Source organism: Gossypium hirsutum, chromosome A05 (assembly GCF_007990345.1).
Source record: "Gossypium hirsutum isolate 1008001.06 chromosome A05, Gossypium_hirsutum_v2.1, whole genome shotgun sequence".
Lineage (NCBI taxonomy): Eukaryota > Viridiplantae > Streptophyta > Magnoliopsida > Malvales > Malvaceae > Gossypium > Gossypium hirsutum.
In genome coordinates this window covers 38,396,385-38,412,658 of record NC_053428.1, presented here as the reverse complement: position 1 = coordinate 38,412,658, position 16,274 = coordinate 38,396,385, and the positions used below count along the sequence as shown (strand labels likewise).

At 32.4% G+C, this 16,274-nt stretch overlaps 1 long non-coding RNA gene across 1 annotated transcript; it reads left to right on the top strand.

The window, feature by feature from the left end:
- Positions 1-5,742: 5,742 nt before the first annotated feature.
- LOC107957356 (uncharacterized) lies at positions 5,743-6,840 on the top strand. Its single transcript, XR_001700417.2, has 2 exons — positions 5,743-6,228; positions 6,541-6,840. It is a non-coding gene; the product is annotated as an uncharacterized lncRNA (long non-coding RNA).
- The last annotated feature ends 9,434 nt before the right edge of the window (positions 6,841-16,274 follow it).

Here is a 16,274-nt window from a genome sequence, read left to right as displayed (position 1 = left end):
TCAAGATTGGATACGTAGGATATGAGATATTACGTGATATTATCATGAGGGGTGTAAATACATGTTGTACCCTTTTTTCCTTAATCGAGGTTTTGACTCATTGGGTTTTCTTAGTAAGATTTTTAATGGGCAGCATGTTTATATGTATTATAGATGCGTACTATTTTTCCTTTACTAAGAATTTTTTTCCCATAGGGTTTCTATCTTAGTAAGGTTTTAATGAGACACATTATCTATCCAATGGGGAGTGTCGTAAATATTTTATTATTAAGGGGATGTCCATCAATATCAAGATAAGTTTGATATACTTTAGAACTCTAATATTGATTAGAAGTAAAGTTTTATTTCATTTATACTCCTTATGTATATAAATATAGACTTTGGAGAAGAGTCGTAAACATCCCTATTGATCAATAAAAAATATCTTTTGTTCTCCCATTTCTTGTTCTTTTACTCTTTTTATTATAGATTTCATAACATTTAACATATTTTAATCACTTTTTAAAATTTTAAGTAAAATTTTCAATAATATAAAAAAGTTAAAATTGTTTTAAACATGTTTGTTAAAAATGTTAAAAAGTTTTATTTTTTTTTAAATTCTGTTAAAATTTTCAAAGTACAAAACATTTTTTTAAATAATTTAATTTAAAATTTTAAACATATTAATTAAAAATATTTTTAAAATATTGTCAATGTTAAAATAGTTTTTTAAACAAATTTAACTTTTGAATTTATTAAAGTGTTTATCGCAATATTTTAAAATAATCTACAAAATTATTAAAAACAATTACCATTGTCTATATGTTAAAAGCATATAACTTCTTTTTGGTAGTTTTTCAAACATAAAAAGGAAAAAAAAAATCTTCTTTGAAGTGATTATGGCCAGCTTCCATTTATTTTCTTATTCTTTTACTTTTATTTGTGTAAAATTGTTCAATATTAATTATAAATTGAAAGCATAAATAATTTAGTAGAATAATAAATAATTTAGTAGAATAATAAATAATTTAATTAAGAGAGTTTAAACAATTAGTTAATCGAATTAATCAAAATTTATATATTTTTATTCTTTTATTAAAATAAGTATAAAACATTTAAAAACCATACATTCCTAATATTCATTTGCATAAATCTTGTGCAAGAATAGAAATTATAGCTTGATAAATCTTCAGAAATGCTAAAACCTGTACAGGTCATAGAGACTACAAAAGAAATTTCACTTATACCCAACTAATAATAAGGTTGGCAATGTAGAATAAAGATTGTATATGCTCTATCAACAAGAATTGGATATAGTAATAAACTAGAAAATACATTTTTAAATCTTAAAAATAATATTATTGAAAAAAATAATCTAAACGTATATAGATTGTAAAACAAACTTAAAAGAATAAAATAAAATAAGAAGTAAATTTATATTTTTAATAAAATATTTCCATACAATAAATAAATAAAAACTATTAGAACTAAAATAATAATCATCATTATGATGCTAAAAAAAATTATTACGTGCCCAGACAAATCATGAATTAGTGCGCAGAACATGAAACAAGCTAACATTGCACAAAAGATAGAAGCCAATTAAAAAGAACTAGATTACCCTCCGCAGCGTTGAGCAATTCCAACATTCCTTCCACCGCGGAGAGCTTTTTGTAAGTTGATAGCTTCTTTGAAATTTGACGACTTCGAAACCCGTAAGACGCCTGCCAACATTAGTAAATACGGCACCAGAATGAAGAAAAACATGTAATAAATGTTGACTTTTGACAAAATAGCCGACGGGGCTAATATTGTCATGGACAAAAAGTAGGAGATGCCCAGCAAATAAAGCGGGACGAAAGCTAAAACATCGGAAAGAATGAATAAGGTGAAATGAATCGAGAGCACAAATGTTAAGACTATTCAGAATCCAAACGTCAAAATACTCCAAAGGATCCAAGATTGTGGTGCCAGCTTTCCTCGATTCTTCTCCCATCAGATGATTGGCAATGGATTTATTGTAACCCTTGTCACTTAAGAAGTGAAGAGTAACGTTATTTGAGTTAGGGAATAATGGATCACTAGTAGAACTGTTAGTGTTATCAGCTTGCCAAACACCGCCCGGTGGGCTTAGTGATGATTGGTAGATTGCTGTTATAACCAGCGCTGTAACCACCAGCATTGCGTTGAGCATCTCCCAGACAAGTTGGTCCGTGCACGACAAAGCTGTTAACTTTTTTCTTAAAGCGCTTAATCTTGATGGTGATATCATCTTCGGCACTGTTTCTCGCTTGTCTTTGAACATTTTGTATGATTTCTAGAGCTGTCAAGCCTTCTGAGTTCTTAGCTTTTACATCGATACGTGGTAAAATACGGGAATTTAATAACAGTAGGAGTTCCTGGGAGATCAGTGTAGAAACAGCTTAATTACATTCTATATCGAACTTAATAATCACTAAACCGATATTGTGGTCATGAAAAGAGTTCCATATATATACCTGATGTAATCCCTTGCTAGAAGCAATATGCAACATAGTATTCTCATCATTGTCTCTCCAATTCACAACTTTTTCTTCCAAGTCAAAGGCTTCTTTACGACGGTTCCTTAGAGGCTACCCAAGAAGGATATTAAAAGCTTCGATCTGATCATTTTTCAAAGCAAGATGTAAGGCAGTCTCATTCAGAATGGGCACTTCGTAACTACGTAATGTAGAGTCATCCCTTCCCTTCCTTTGACACGAACCAGATCTTTATCGGTCTTCAACAGTCGAAGCACTAGCTTGATCTGCCCATTTCTCAGTGCCAAATGCATGGGGCTAAATCCATCTTGGTTTAACTTCCTGGCAAATGAAGGCTTCAAGTTCATCATCTCCATTGCGAAATGAATTTGACCTTCATGTGCAGCTATATGGAGTGGAGTATGGACGAAAGGGATCTGATCAATGAGGTCTAACATGTACGGATCTTCTTGAATTAGAGCGTAAAAGGCATCAATATTTCCTAATCGAGCTGCTTCACTCAACCTTGGATCGATGCTGGTGTCCATGAATTCTAGTTTTAAGCTGCTAAAGGAGTGGTATTGGAAATGATGAGAGGTGCAAGACTACGGCAAGTCACCTCGCTACCGATGATTAATAGTTGGTGTAAACATTAATTTTGTTAGAATTTTTAAAGGGAAAATTAGGCATATATATATGTCTTGGAAAAAATTTTAAGTATTTAAGTTATATAAGTATTTAATCTTTACAAAACTGTTAAAATGAAGTTCAAATCTTTTAAAATGGTCAAATAAACTTTAAATCTTTTTAAAAATGTTCAAATAAGGGTTTCAATTTTTTTTTCCTTTCAAGCAATATATAATTCAATTATTATGTGTAACATTCTAAAACACGCCAATATTTCCTTAATTTTTACTACAAATTAATTAAAATATGTGAAAATTTTTTATTTGAGTACTTTTGAAAAAAAAAAGCCATTATATGATGATTTTAAAATATTTAACTTTTTATGTGAACATTATTCATATTATATATTCATCGAGTGATTGGAAAAACTGAAAAATTTTACATATTATATTTATTCCTAGCACACTTCGACAAAATATTAGTAATTTTTATAATATACAATTGTACTTTTTAACTTTGAACTATACTCCAATGATAATACTTGACAAAATTATTCTTACACAAATATAAATTTAACGACACATAAAAATTAATGATAGTGGCAAAGCTTTTCATATAATAAAATTAATGAAAGTAGCGGAAAAGTTTTGCCATAATAAAATTACCGAAGCATGATGAAATATAATGCCATGCTCAGCTCATATATGTTATATTAAAACTATATTTTTTAAACAGGAATCGACTTTGTTTGAAAACGAAGGTTAAAATGGAAGTCGCCATCGATCTTTATTAGGTGTGATCGTATCACATTTGCTTTAATAAAACATTTTAGTTTATTAAAAACAATATTTTTGGTCTACGAAACTAGAGAGAACAGGTTCGGGACTCGGTTACGTGCGAGGAAGGATTAACACCCTCGTCACGCCCAAAATTAGTATCGAATTGATTAGTTAGTGTCTTAATATAGAAAGTTGAAAATCGAGAATGGATTTAACATACGATTCTTTTTTATTAACATCGATTTAAAAAAATGTTTGAATTAGATCAAAATGATTGCTAAAGATTTTCTTGTCTCAAGATATCGGAGTATCACATTCCGTAAGTTATGACGCGATACCATGAACTCCCGAGTGCAAGTTTGTCTTTAAATCTCATTGGAATTCCATGTATTTTAAAACTCGAAAGGATGTTTGGCCATTTAGGATCAACGAGAAAACCAAAACCTCGTAAGTTAGGCCACAATTCCTCGATGTTTCAAAACGCGAAACATTGTCTTATTTTGAAAATTTTTGTTTTTGAACAATAGCGAGTACGATATTTAAACAATGTGCGTTATTTGTTTGGATTAAAATAAAATGATTTATTTGATAAATGTAACGAAGCTTGATTCATGAGGTGATGATATGAAATAAAAATAGAGTGCGACATGGAACAATGATACATGAATAAAATATTACATAAGCGAATGACAATAATATGAACACGTATAAGCGAATTAAAGTACACGCAATGGCAATAATCTCACAATATGCACCATTTAAATACTAATCATTAATAATAAAAAATGAATTAAATAATCAATTAAAAAATAAATAGTATAAAGTTAATTAAAATGAATAAGATGTAAAAAAAACAATTTAAAAGGATAATAAATGAATTTTAAATAAGTAGATAATATGCAAAAGAAATTTAAAAAAAATCAACCATATACAAAACAAATAAAAAGGGATTATATATAAAAAAAAGTTAGAATAATTAATACATGTATATATAAAAGTGTGAAATAAATAATATAGAGAACCTCAAGGTAAATAATAATAAAACATTTCAAAATAAATAAATAGGGTTTAAAAGAAGGTATATATAGCAGTTTAAAGTAAGTAATCAAAGTGATTTTAAATAAATAATATATAAAAATGAATTTTAAAATAAATACCGTAAATGGCAACTTGAAGTAAATAGTACATAAAAAAATTAAAAGGATTAACGCATATAATACATTTTAAAATAAAATATAAGAATATATAAAGTAATTTAAAATAAATAACTTAAAAGGCAATTTAAAATATCATTTAAAAAACTTAAAATAGGTGTGTGGGAAAGAAATTTAAAAAAAAAAGTTCATAAAAAGGGAGCTAAAATAAATAATATATGTATTTAAAATAATTAATGTATGAAGAGAAAAAAACTTAAAACAAACAAACAAACAGTTTAAAAATAAACAATATGACAAATTTACAATTAACATATAAATAGTCTTAAACTAAATAAAATATAACGTCTAAACAGATTATAAATAAAACATAAAATAAAATATGATAAAACAGTTTAAAGTAAAAGGGACAATGATTAAATTAAAATCAAAGTAAAAAAAGGGTGTAAATCATAAATAATAGAAGGCTGCTAGGGACTAAAATAAAATGCGTTTAAAATCGCGAGGAAGAAATGAGACAATATCCCTAGTCCTTATGTGCCGCGTTTCAACTATCTAGGCCATGGATCAAATTAGAAATAAAATAAAAATAATAGGGTGAAATTTTAAAAAGGAAAAAAAATATACAAAATGGGACTAAATCGAAAACCAAACGAAATCTGAAGCCTAAATTTAAAAAAACAAAAGAAAACAGAAAATAGGGCCTGATCGATGGAGCTGCAAAAAGGAGGGACCAAAACCGCAAATAGCCCATTTGGGCCTTAAAAACACGCGAATCCCCTTCAAATCCGGTCGGGTTGCGGGTTCTCCCCCCTAAAAGACGTCGTTTTGAGGCGTGGGGAGGGGGGGAGTACAAAACTATGCCGTTTTGCATGGCTATTAAAGCCAAAAAATTTTAAATTTTTTCATTTCTTCTTTTTCTTTAAAAAAAAAATAGAGAGCAGCCCTCCTTTCTCCCTATTTTCTCTGTTAGGGTTTCAAAAACTCATTTTCGTCGCCGTGGTCTCGACGCCACCGTGGGTGGTGGTTGGAGCCGCATAGGACGTGTTTTTCAGCCCGGTTTCAAAGCCATTCAAGGGCCACATTCTTTTCAGCCCAAAAACGAGAGAAGGAGGTCCTTTTACCCCCTTTTTGGAATTGATTCCGTCGACGGAGATGAGGCTCCGACGGTGCGACTCTGGGGCGGCCCAGGTAAGTGTTTCATTCCTTTTTTATTTTTTGTGTTTAAAATTGATTTTATAAATAAAAAATAAAAAGATAAAAAAAAGGGAACGCAAAGAACACGATAAACAGAAATAAAAAATTCAACCTGTTTTTTCTGTTTTTGCTTTTGATTGCTTAATATCCGCGTGTCCCTCTTACAATGTTTGGTCTTCGGGCTTATATAGCCGAAAAAAATACACTTGATTTAATCTTATTGCTATTGCCTATGCCTTTGTTGTTTTCCTGCTTTGTTTCTACTGTTGTCTTTGCGTGTTGTGACTTCTGTTGTTCCTCTTTTAGTTTGTTTGCAGCTTGGGAAGAAGGTCAACGAGCGGGGGTTTCCTTTTTGTTGCAAAGGATGGGCAGAGCCGACCCTCGAGCGATGTTTGCACCGAGGACGCACGTGGCTGGCAGAAGGGAGACGCGGCGCTAAGGCTAGCTAGGGTTTCGGTTGGCTGAAACTTGGTTTAGGCATTGGGCCTATCGGGCCATTAAAAAATGGGTTTTAGGTTTTGTTTGTAAAATGGGTTAAATGATTTGGGCTATTCGGGCTTTTGATGTAAATGGACTTTGGGCTATTAACATTATCTTTGGTTTCAATTTTGGTTTATTGGGTCCCGAGCAAAATAGGCCCATTACATGTTATTTAGCACATGGGGAACCACTACAATACATCATTTAGCATTTCAAGAATGATCAAACTTTAGCTAAATTTATTTTTAATAAATTATAATAGTAAAGTAAAACTTAAATAATAAACATAATTAATACAATTATTCAAAGCTCACCAAATTTTAGAACCAATTTCCACACTAACCAAGCAGTTACCCTCGTAGAATCTTGGCCCGGCGCAACTTTCTCTAATGCGGGATTTCTTTAATGGGGAGGATCGCACGCCTTACCAAATTTTCTTTAATGGGGAGGCCCCGCTGCTCCCCACTTTCCGATTTTTTATCCGTGGAGAACATTCATCAACAGAATATTTTAATTCAGAAAAAGCTTCCCTTCCCTTTTTTTATTTCCAATTAATTCACTAAATTTTAGGTCAAATTCCTCTGTACCTTTTCCTATAAATTCCATTTCTTTTTCCCTTTAATTCTTTATTGTCTTCTTTTCATTTTCATTTTTTTTCTTTTTTATTTCCAATTAATTCAGAAAAAGCAGGGAAAAGGAACTCCAATTTTAACTTTTGACTATACGTTATTTCCAGCAATGGGTATTTGCCGATTCCTCTTTTTCTTTCTAATTTTTCTAAGAATATTTAATAAATTCGAAAATCGATTTAGATTGAAAAAGAATAATGAAATGAGTAAGATTTTGGATAAATTAAGTGGATTTAGATTGATATTGTTGAGAAGTTAATGTAGTTAGTAGTTAGCAAAATTAGGCAGTTACAAGATTAGTTAGTTAGTTGAACAAATAGTCTATAAGTGTAAACATACTCTGTGTATTAAACAAGTAAGTGAGAATTTTTTCAACATGGTATCAGAGCCTATGGTAGTCGTTTTTTTCTGATAATTTGTTGCTTTTTTCTTAAGCTAGTTATTTTTCATTTGTGTCTTCGACGTTTTTTGGATTGCTGGTTATCTTTTGTTTTCTTTTTGGGTTCTTTCAGTAACAAAGAAGATGAGTCTCTCTGATTCTGTTCTTGATTTCAATCACCCGTGTTATCTTCATCCATCAGATACCCCGGGTACATTGCTCGTCGCTCATCAGTTGACAGGTGTTGAGAATTACACTGTTTGGAGTCGGACGATGAGAATTGCGTTATTGGCAAAAAACAAGTTGGGATTTGTGGATGGCACCTGTTTTAAAACCATGGTACCGGAGGATATGGGTCATCAGTGGGAGCGCTGCAATGCGATTGTCCTTTCTTGGATTCTAAATACTGTTAGTAAAGAACTCTCGGCGGGGATTGTTTTTGCGTCCACTGCGGCAGCAGTTTGGAACGATCTTAGTGAACGATTTCACAAAATTGACGGTTCAAGAATTTATTTCTTGCATCGTGAAATTACTACCTATTCTCAAGGTACGGTCTCAATCTCTGCGTATTTTACCAGATTGAAGTTACTTTGGGACGAATATGATGCCCTTGTACCACCGGTTTCTTGTGATTGTGGTCAGTCTCGACAGATTGATGTTCATGTTGGACAGCAGCATTTATTCCAGTTTCTTATGGGATTGAATGAGTCATATAGTGCTGTGCGTAGTCAGATTTTATTGATGAGTCCTTTACCGTCTGTTAATCATGCGTACTCGATGATTATGCAAGAAGAGTCGCAGAGAAAGCATAGTTCTAGTAATGTTGGGGATGACTTGGTTCCTTTTTCTTCAGTTCAGATGGTACAGAAAAAACGATTTAATGGTATTTGTGACCACTGCAAAGTTAAGGGACATAAAAGAGAGACTTGTTATAAACTCATCGGTTATCCTGCAGATTTTAAGTTTACAAAGAGGAAAATGAATGTTTCTTCTTCTTCGGCAGTGAATAATGTTTCTACCCCTGACTCTGCTTGTAGTAGTGAAGTACTGGACTCTAGTGGGTCATGTCCGCCAGCACCTATGTTTACACAAGATCAGTATAACCAGATCATGCGTTTGTTGAATAAAGACCCTGTTGTCGTTGAAGCTGCTACCAGTATAGCAGGTATGGTGGATCTTGGTAACAAATGGATCATTGACACTGGGGCCACTGACCATATACTGTCGGATCTCCATTTCTTGGAATCTCCTGTTGCATGTCCATTAGGGTCACCAAGTGTTAGGCTTCCAAATGGGTCTTCAGTCTCCGTTACTCATACTGGCACTTGCACAATTTTACCTAACCTTTCATTGACAAAAGTTCTTTATGTTCTGAATTTTCGTTACAATTTACTTTCTGTTTCCAAACTTACCACCGATCTTCATTGTATGGTTTCTTTTTATCCTCATTTTTGCCTTATACAGGATCTCTCCAGTGGAAGGATGAGGGGGATTGGTAAAGCACGAGGTAGTCTTTATATCCTAGATCCGTCTCAACAGACTATGGTTTTACCTCCTTCTTTTGTTGCAATGGCTTCTACAGATTCATCCATTTTTTGGCACCATAGACTTGGTCATGCGTCGGTTTCGAGACTGAACAAAGTTCCTATTTTTTCTTGTACAAAATCTGCTATTGATAGTATTCATAAGTGTCCTTTTTGTCCACTAGCTAAACAAACCAGACTTCCATTTCCTATTCATAAGTCTCGTGCTAATATTGCTTTTTCTCTTGTGCACATTGATTTGTGGGGACCTTATCGAGTTTCTACTCATAGTGGTCATAGGTTTTTTTTAACGATTGTTGATGATTACACACGAATGACTTGGGTTTATTTGTTGCGCTCTAAGAGTGATACTCTTATATGTCTCAAACAATTTTTTTTGTTGGTTAAAAATCAATTTTCTACTGTAATCAAAACTGTTCGTAGTGATAATGGGTATGAATTCTTTAAAAATGAATGTACTGAATTTTTTAATATGTCTGGAATTGTTCATCAAAGTTCATGTGTTTATACTCCTCAACAAAATGGAGTTGCTGAACGAAAGCACAGACATTTACTAGAAGTCGCCCGATCCTTAAAATGTCAGTCTCACGTGCCTAGCAAATTTTGGGGTGAGTGCGTTTTAACTGCCTGTTTTTTGATTAATCTTCTTCCTACGCCTATTTTAAGCTGGAAATGTCCTTTTGAGCTATTGTATCATAAGTCACCTGATTTTTCTCGATTAAAGGTCTTTGGTTGTCTAGCTTATGCTACTAATCCTAGCTACCATGATAAATTTTCTCATAAGGCTATTCCATCTGTATTCATGGGTTACTCTCTTGTACAAAAAGGATACTTGCTGTTTAGTCTTGAAACCAAAACCTTTTTTGTTAACCGAGATGTTGTTTTTCATGAAACCATATTTCCTTTTAAGATTCCCACCAAACCGGTTTTGCCTTTTCCTGATGTTGATCCTTCTATTTTTCTACAACTTGAACCTTCCTCTTCCTTGTTTATTCCATCTTCTTCATCTTGTGTACCCGAGCCATCTTTTAACCCTTCTATGCCTACTGCTGTTCCTTTACGACGTACTACGAGGTCTGTTAAGCAGCCTCCTTGGATGAAGGACTACGTCTGCTCTAACCAATCGTCCACTTCTTGTGCCACAGGTTTGTTTCCTATAGTTGCTGTTTATTCTTCTTCTCATTTGCCTATTCATACTCAATTGTTTGCTGCTCATGTTTCTTCTTTACTTGAACCCCGTACTTATGATGAGGCCCTTTTGGATCCTCGGTGGGTTGATGCCATGCAAAAATAGATTCAAGCTTTGGAGGCTAATGGTACATGGGAGATTGTTCCTTTACCGCCTGGCGTTGTTCCCATTGGCTGCAAGTGGGTTTACAAAATTAAATATGCTTCTGATGGTTCGGTGGAACGCTTTAAAGCACGGCTTGTTGGTAAGGGTTATAATCAAAAGGCTGGTATTGACTTTCATGACACTTTTTCTCCGGTCGTTAAACAAGTCACGATTCGGACGGTGATAAGCATGGCAGCCATTCATAACTGGCCTCTTTTTCAGATGGACGTATACAATGCGTTTCTTCAAGGAGACCTATTCGAAGAAGTTTATATGGAAATTCCAGTTGGTTTTCGCAGCCAGGGGGAGTCTCATGTATGTCGTCTGCGTAAATCGTTGTATGGTCTGAAGCAAGCGTCCAGGTAGTGGAACTCGAAGCTTACAGAGGCTTTAATATGAGGAGGATATGTACAAAGTAAATACGACTATTCCTTGTTCACAAAGAGGGATGGAGGTAACATGGTTGTTCTACTCATATATGTGGATGATTTATTAATTACAGGCAGCAGTGCTAGCATGATAGATGAATTGAAGCAGTTTCTGCATTTGAATTTTAAGATGAAAGACTTGGGTGTATTGAAGTTTTTTCTTGGAATTGAAATAATGAGATCAAATAAAGGGATTATATTGAATCAAAGGAAATATGCTTTGGAGTTGATAGCTGATTTGGGATTAGGAGAAGCGAAGTCAGTATGTACACCGCTGGAACAGAATTTGAAACTCACATCAATTGAGTATGATGAGTCGGTACAAACAAAGGTGGATGGAGATGATTTAGTCACGGATGTTACAATGTATCAAAGGTTATTGGGAAGATTGATATATTTGACAAATACACGACCAGACATAACGTTTGCGGTTCAAAATTTGAGTCAGTTCATGCACAGACCAAAAAAATCGCATTTAGAAGCTGCTTTTCGGGTGGTAAGATACATAAGGAAAAATCCTGGTCAAGGTATTCTATTATCTGCAGCAAGCAAGACACAGTTGATTGCTTTTTGTGACTCTGATTGGGCTTCATGCCCCATGTCTAGGAGATCGGTGACTGGTTTCTGTATAAAAATTGAAGAATCCCTTGTTTCGTGGAAGTCAAAGAAACAGACTACAGTTTCCCGATCATCGGCAGAAGCGGAGTATAGAAGTATGGCAATGGTTGTAGCAGAGGTTGTATGGTTGAACGGTTTATTGAAAGAAGTTAGTCCCAATCAATTTGATAAATCATTGGTTCTTTCAGATAGCAAAGCAGCGTTGCAAATTGCTGCTAATCCCGTTTTTCATGAGTGGACAAAGCATATAGAGATTGACTGCCATTTTGTAAGAGATAAAATCAAGGATGGAACGATTCAGATGCAGCACATTAGAACAACCGAGCAACTTGCTGATTTGATGACAAAGGCCTTGAGCATCAAGCAACATGAGTTTTTAGTATCCAAGTTAGGGGTTAAAGATATATATCAACCCTCAACTTGAGGGGGAGTGTTGAGAAGTTAATGTAGTTAGTAGTTAGCAAAATTAGGCAGTTACAAGATTAGTTAGTTAGTTAAACAAATAGTCTATAAGTGTAAACATACTCTGTGTATTAAACAAGTAAGTGAGAATTTTTTCAACAGATATGTTTCATTCATTCTTCATAACCAGAAGATTGAGCTAATGTTGATAGGCATGCTGAAGCGAAAATTTCGTGAACATGGATGGCGCCATCTGGGTCCTGAAAAATCAATTGCAGTCAACGCGCTGCATATATTTTAATCAACATTACATTATATAATATTCTTCTCTGAAGCAACTCCTTGTAAGTCTTCCTTGGTATTATTTTCTTTTTGTTCTTCTTTCAAACCTTTCTTCCCTACTGAAAAAAGAAAACATGGCTCTGGTTTAAAATCAGTGTTTTTTAAAGTTAATTGTTGAATACCTTTTTTTATGGGTATTGCGATTCATAAGTGCTGATCAGCTTGGTCAAATTACTATAAAATCTGTACAATGTCTGTCACAATAAAAGCATTTTGAACTATATTACCAAGAATCTCAACACTCATTATAGATGTTCAAAGTCCAAACTAATCGAAATTTATGGGTATTTATTTGTTGATTAACCCAACTACCTCATTTAATACCAAAGAATATCCATGGGTAATGAAATCCTCACTTATAAATATTTCATCCCATCCTCTCCAACTTCAAAAAAACACTAGGCAATTCCTATTTGTTTTTCTTTTTAAAAAAAAAACTATTTTAATGTTTCAAGAAAAACACGTAGCTTAATTATCATTTTGTCAATACGATAAATTTTCCTACACATGGCTACTTTAAGCCACTTAGAAAAAGTTTAAGTACCAAATTCAACATTGATGTCAAATTTAGGTAACTAATTAGATAAAAAAAATTAAGTACCAATTTGAACCTTGAAATTAAGTTTAGATATCAAAATGTATATTTACCCTTTATAAAAAAAAGTAATAAATTTATATTTTTTGAAGTAATTAATAATATGAAACAAATTATATTTGAATAATCTTAAAATTAGGGGTGAGAGTTCGATCGAATTGAGTAAAAAATTCGAGTTAATCGAATTGACGATCCTATTATATCATCCTAACTCTATTTAAAATTTTTCTAAATCGAGTCGAATAAAATGAAATTCAAGTCAAATTAAATCAAATCAAATTAAGCCAAGTGAAATTGTTCACATCTTGGCCAAATGCCCCTTCTATGACGAAAGGGTACCATACCAATATGGAAATCCATTTTAGAAAGATCTAGAGCGGAAGATCGACCTCTTTTTGAGAAGAAAGTTTAGGGTTAGCCTCGCCCACTTTAAAGACTAGGTACCCATAGACTAGTGTAGCCTACTCATTGTCAGGACAAGCCTTCCCTATGCAATGGTGCTTTCTAGTTTGTATCTGCACCTACATTTACATTAGTTTCAAAATTACCCCTGTTCTTTATCATGGTAATCAATATCCATATTGTAGCGACGTAAAATTTTTGCTTTGGGTCACTAATTGAGGTGATTATTTGAAATTTTGAAAATAGAATTTCGGTTTTAAAGAGAAAAGGAGTCTCCACCGATCTTTTTTTTAGGTGTGATCGGACACCTAATAAATCATTTTTTAGAAAAGAAAACTTATTCTTGAACAAAAATGAAGGCCGAATTTAGTCTACGCGAAAATCCAGAGAAAAATAGGGTTCGCGAGTCGTTTACGCACGAGGAAGGTATTAGCACCCTCGCAACGCCCAAAATTGGTATCTTTATTAAACATGTGTTGTCTTAATTTTCCAAAATACGAGTTCAGTATTTAAATTTTAATCATGATCCGGTCAAAACACGAGAATTTTTAAAATTTCAATTTCTTTTGAGGAGGGCGTTCCGTTTTTAACATGAGCCGATTGATATTCACCCAATATAGCGATGAAAACGACGACTTAATGTTAAATCGGTGCGTTGCCTTGTTTATTGAAATAAAAAAGAAAAGAAAATATTTTTAAATAAAAAATAGAAATAAAAGAAAACTAATATTGAGATTGAAATAAGATGTGAACTAATATGCTAAATTCAGAGCGGACGAATGATAATAAAAAGTTACAAATATATGAAGCAAATAATATATAAAACATTAATAATGTATATGTGATAATAATGGTTATAAAACAGTAATAATGCATATGGTACTAAAAATGATGATAACAGTATTAATACAAATATGCAATAGTAGTGAACATATGTATACAGAACATATAATACAAGATTAAAGATATATACGATATATATATATATATTAAAAACGATAATAATATATAAAAAAGAAACTAATAATAATATATAAATATATACAAATATATACATATATGTATTAAAATATATACGTGATAATAGAAATAAAAGGTATATACATAGTATTTAAAAAATGTACATAACATAATGTTAAAACTACATACATAATATATTTGTTAAAGATATATATAAGATAATATGTAAAAAAAATATAATATAGTAAGTGAAATATATACCTGATATATATATATATAAATACAATATTAAAAAGGTATATATATATATACGTATGATAAAATAAATGTATTAATATTAATGATAAATATAATAGGGGTAAAAATAAATATATACATAATATGGTACTAAGAATATATATATACATATAATATAGTATTTAAAAATATATACATAAGATGGTATAAAAATATGTACATGGAAATGTATAAGAAATATATATAACTAGTAATATTAAAAATATATACATAACATGTATGAAACATATACAATATATAAATACATTAGAAATGATAATAATAAAAAGCTATTTGTACACTACACAAATACATATACATATATATATAAATAATGGTATTAGAAATATACAATATAAGAATATACATACAATAGCATAAAAGGTATATAACTAATAACATTAAAATGAAAACATAATAGTATATGAAAACATAATATTAAAAACATATACACATAACATATATGAAAAATATATACAATATAGTATATAAAAAAATGTACATAATGTATACATATTAGAAATAAAGCGACTAATAATAATACTATTTAAATATACACATACAGAATAAAACATATACTAATAATAATAATAATAATATTTTATAGGGGAACAAAATAAAGAACAATGTACTAAATTGAACAAAAGATAAAATTTTGGGGCAAATTTATAAAGAAATAAAGGGAAGGGGACTAATTTAAACGCGTGAAAAACAAGAGAAGGACCGAAAGCACAATAAGCCCATTTTCCCCAAAACGCACAATATCAAGGGGACTAAATCAAAAACCGAAGTAAGCTGTCGAGCCAAATTGCAAATAATTACAAACCGGATTGTAAAATCATGAAAATATGGAAGGGCTAGAAATGCAATTAACCCTTCCATAGAAAACACGCGGATCTTCCTTGGGTCGGGTCGGACGGATCGGGTCTCCATGCTCAAACGGCATCGTTTTTGGGTCTAGACCTAGGCACCAAACTGTGTCGCAGGTCCATTGCCGGCTGCCGTCACCGTCACCGCCGGCCACCGTCCACGGTGGCTGAAATTTCAAGAAAGGTAAGTTTTCTTCTCTATTTTTTTTTGGTTATTTATATATATGTAAAACGTATAAAAATATTAATTCGAAAACAGATAAAAAGTATAAAAAGAAAACTAAATCACCTTAGGTTTTGATATCGGTATTTTAAATGCCCGATCATTGTTATTCTTGTATTTTCTCTTATATTTTCCTTGATTCACTGCTTGTGTGTGTGTATTGAAATTGTTTCTTTTGTATTGACTTATTTTCCTTGAATATTCGGAAAAAAAGAAAAACCAACCCCTTACAATGGTTTCCATTCGTCTTTTATAGCCTGTTTACAAACTGTTTTTTTCCTTTATTTTTGCTGCCTTTTCCTGTTTATTACTTGCAGGTGCGGTGGGTGGAGGACATGACCGGCGGCGGTGCTGCAAGGGCTGGTGTCAGAAGGCAAGTGGGGAGGCTGATTCGGCAAAAGTCTGATTACGGTTAGGGTGGTTAGGGTATTGGGCTTGAACTATGTTGGGTTTGGGTAGTTGGGGTTATTGGGCTGATGTAATTGGGGTGGGTATTAGGTTGGAATGGGTTGTTTTGTATTGGGTTAGTGGGTTTAGGTTGGAATAGGTTTAGTTTTGTT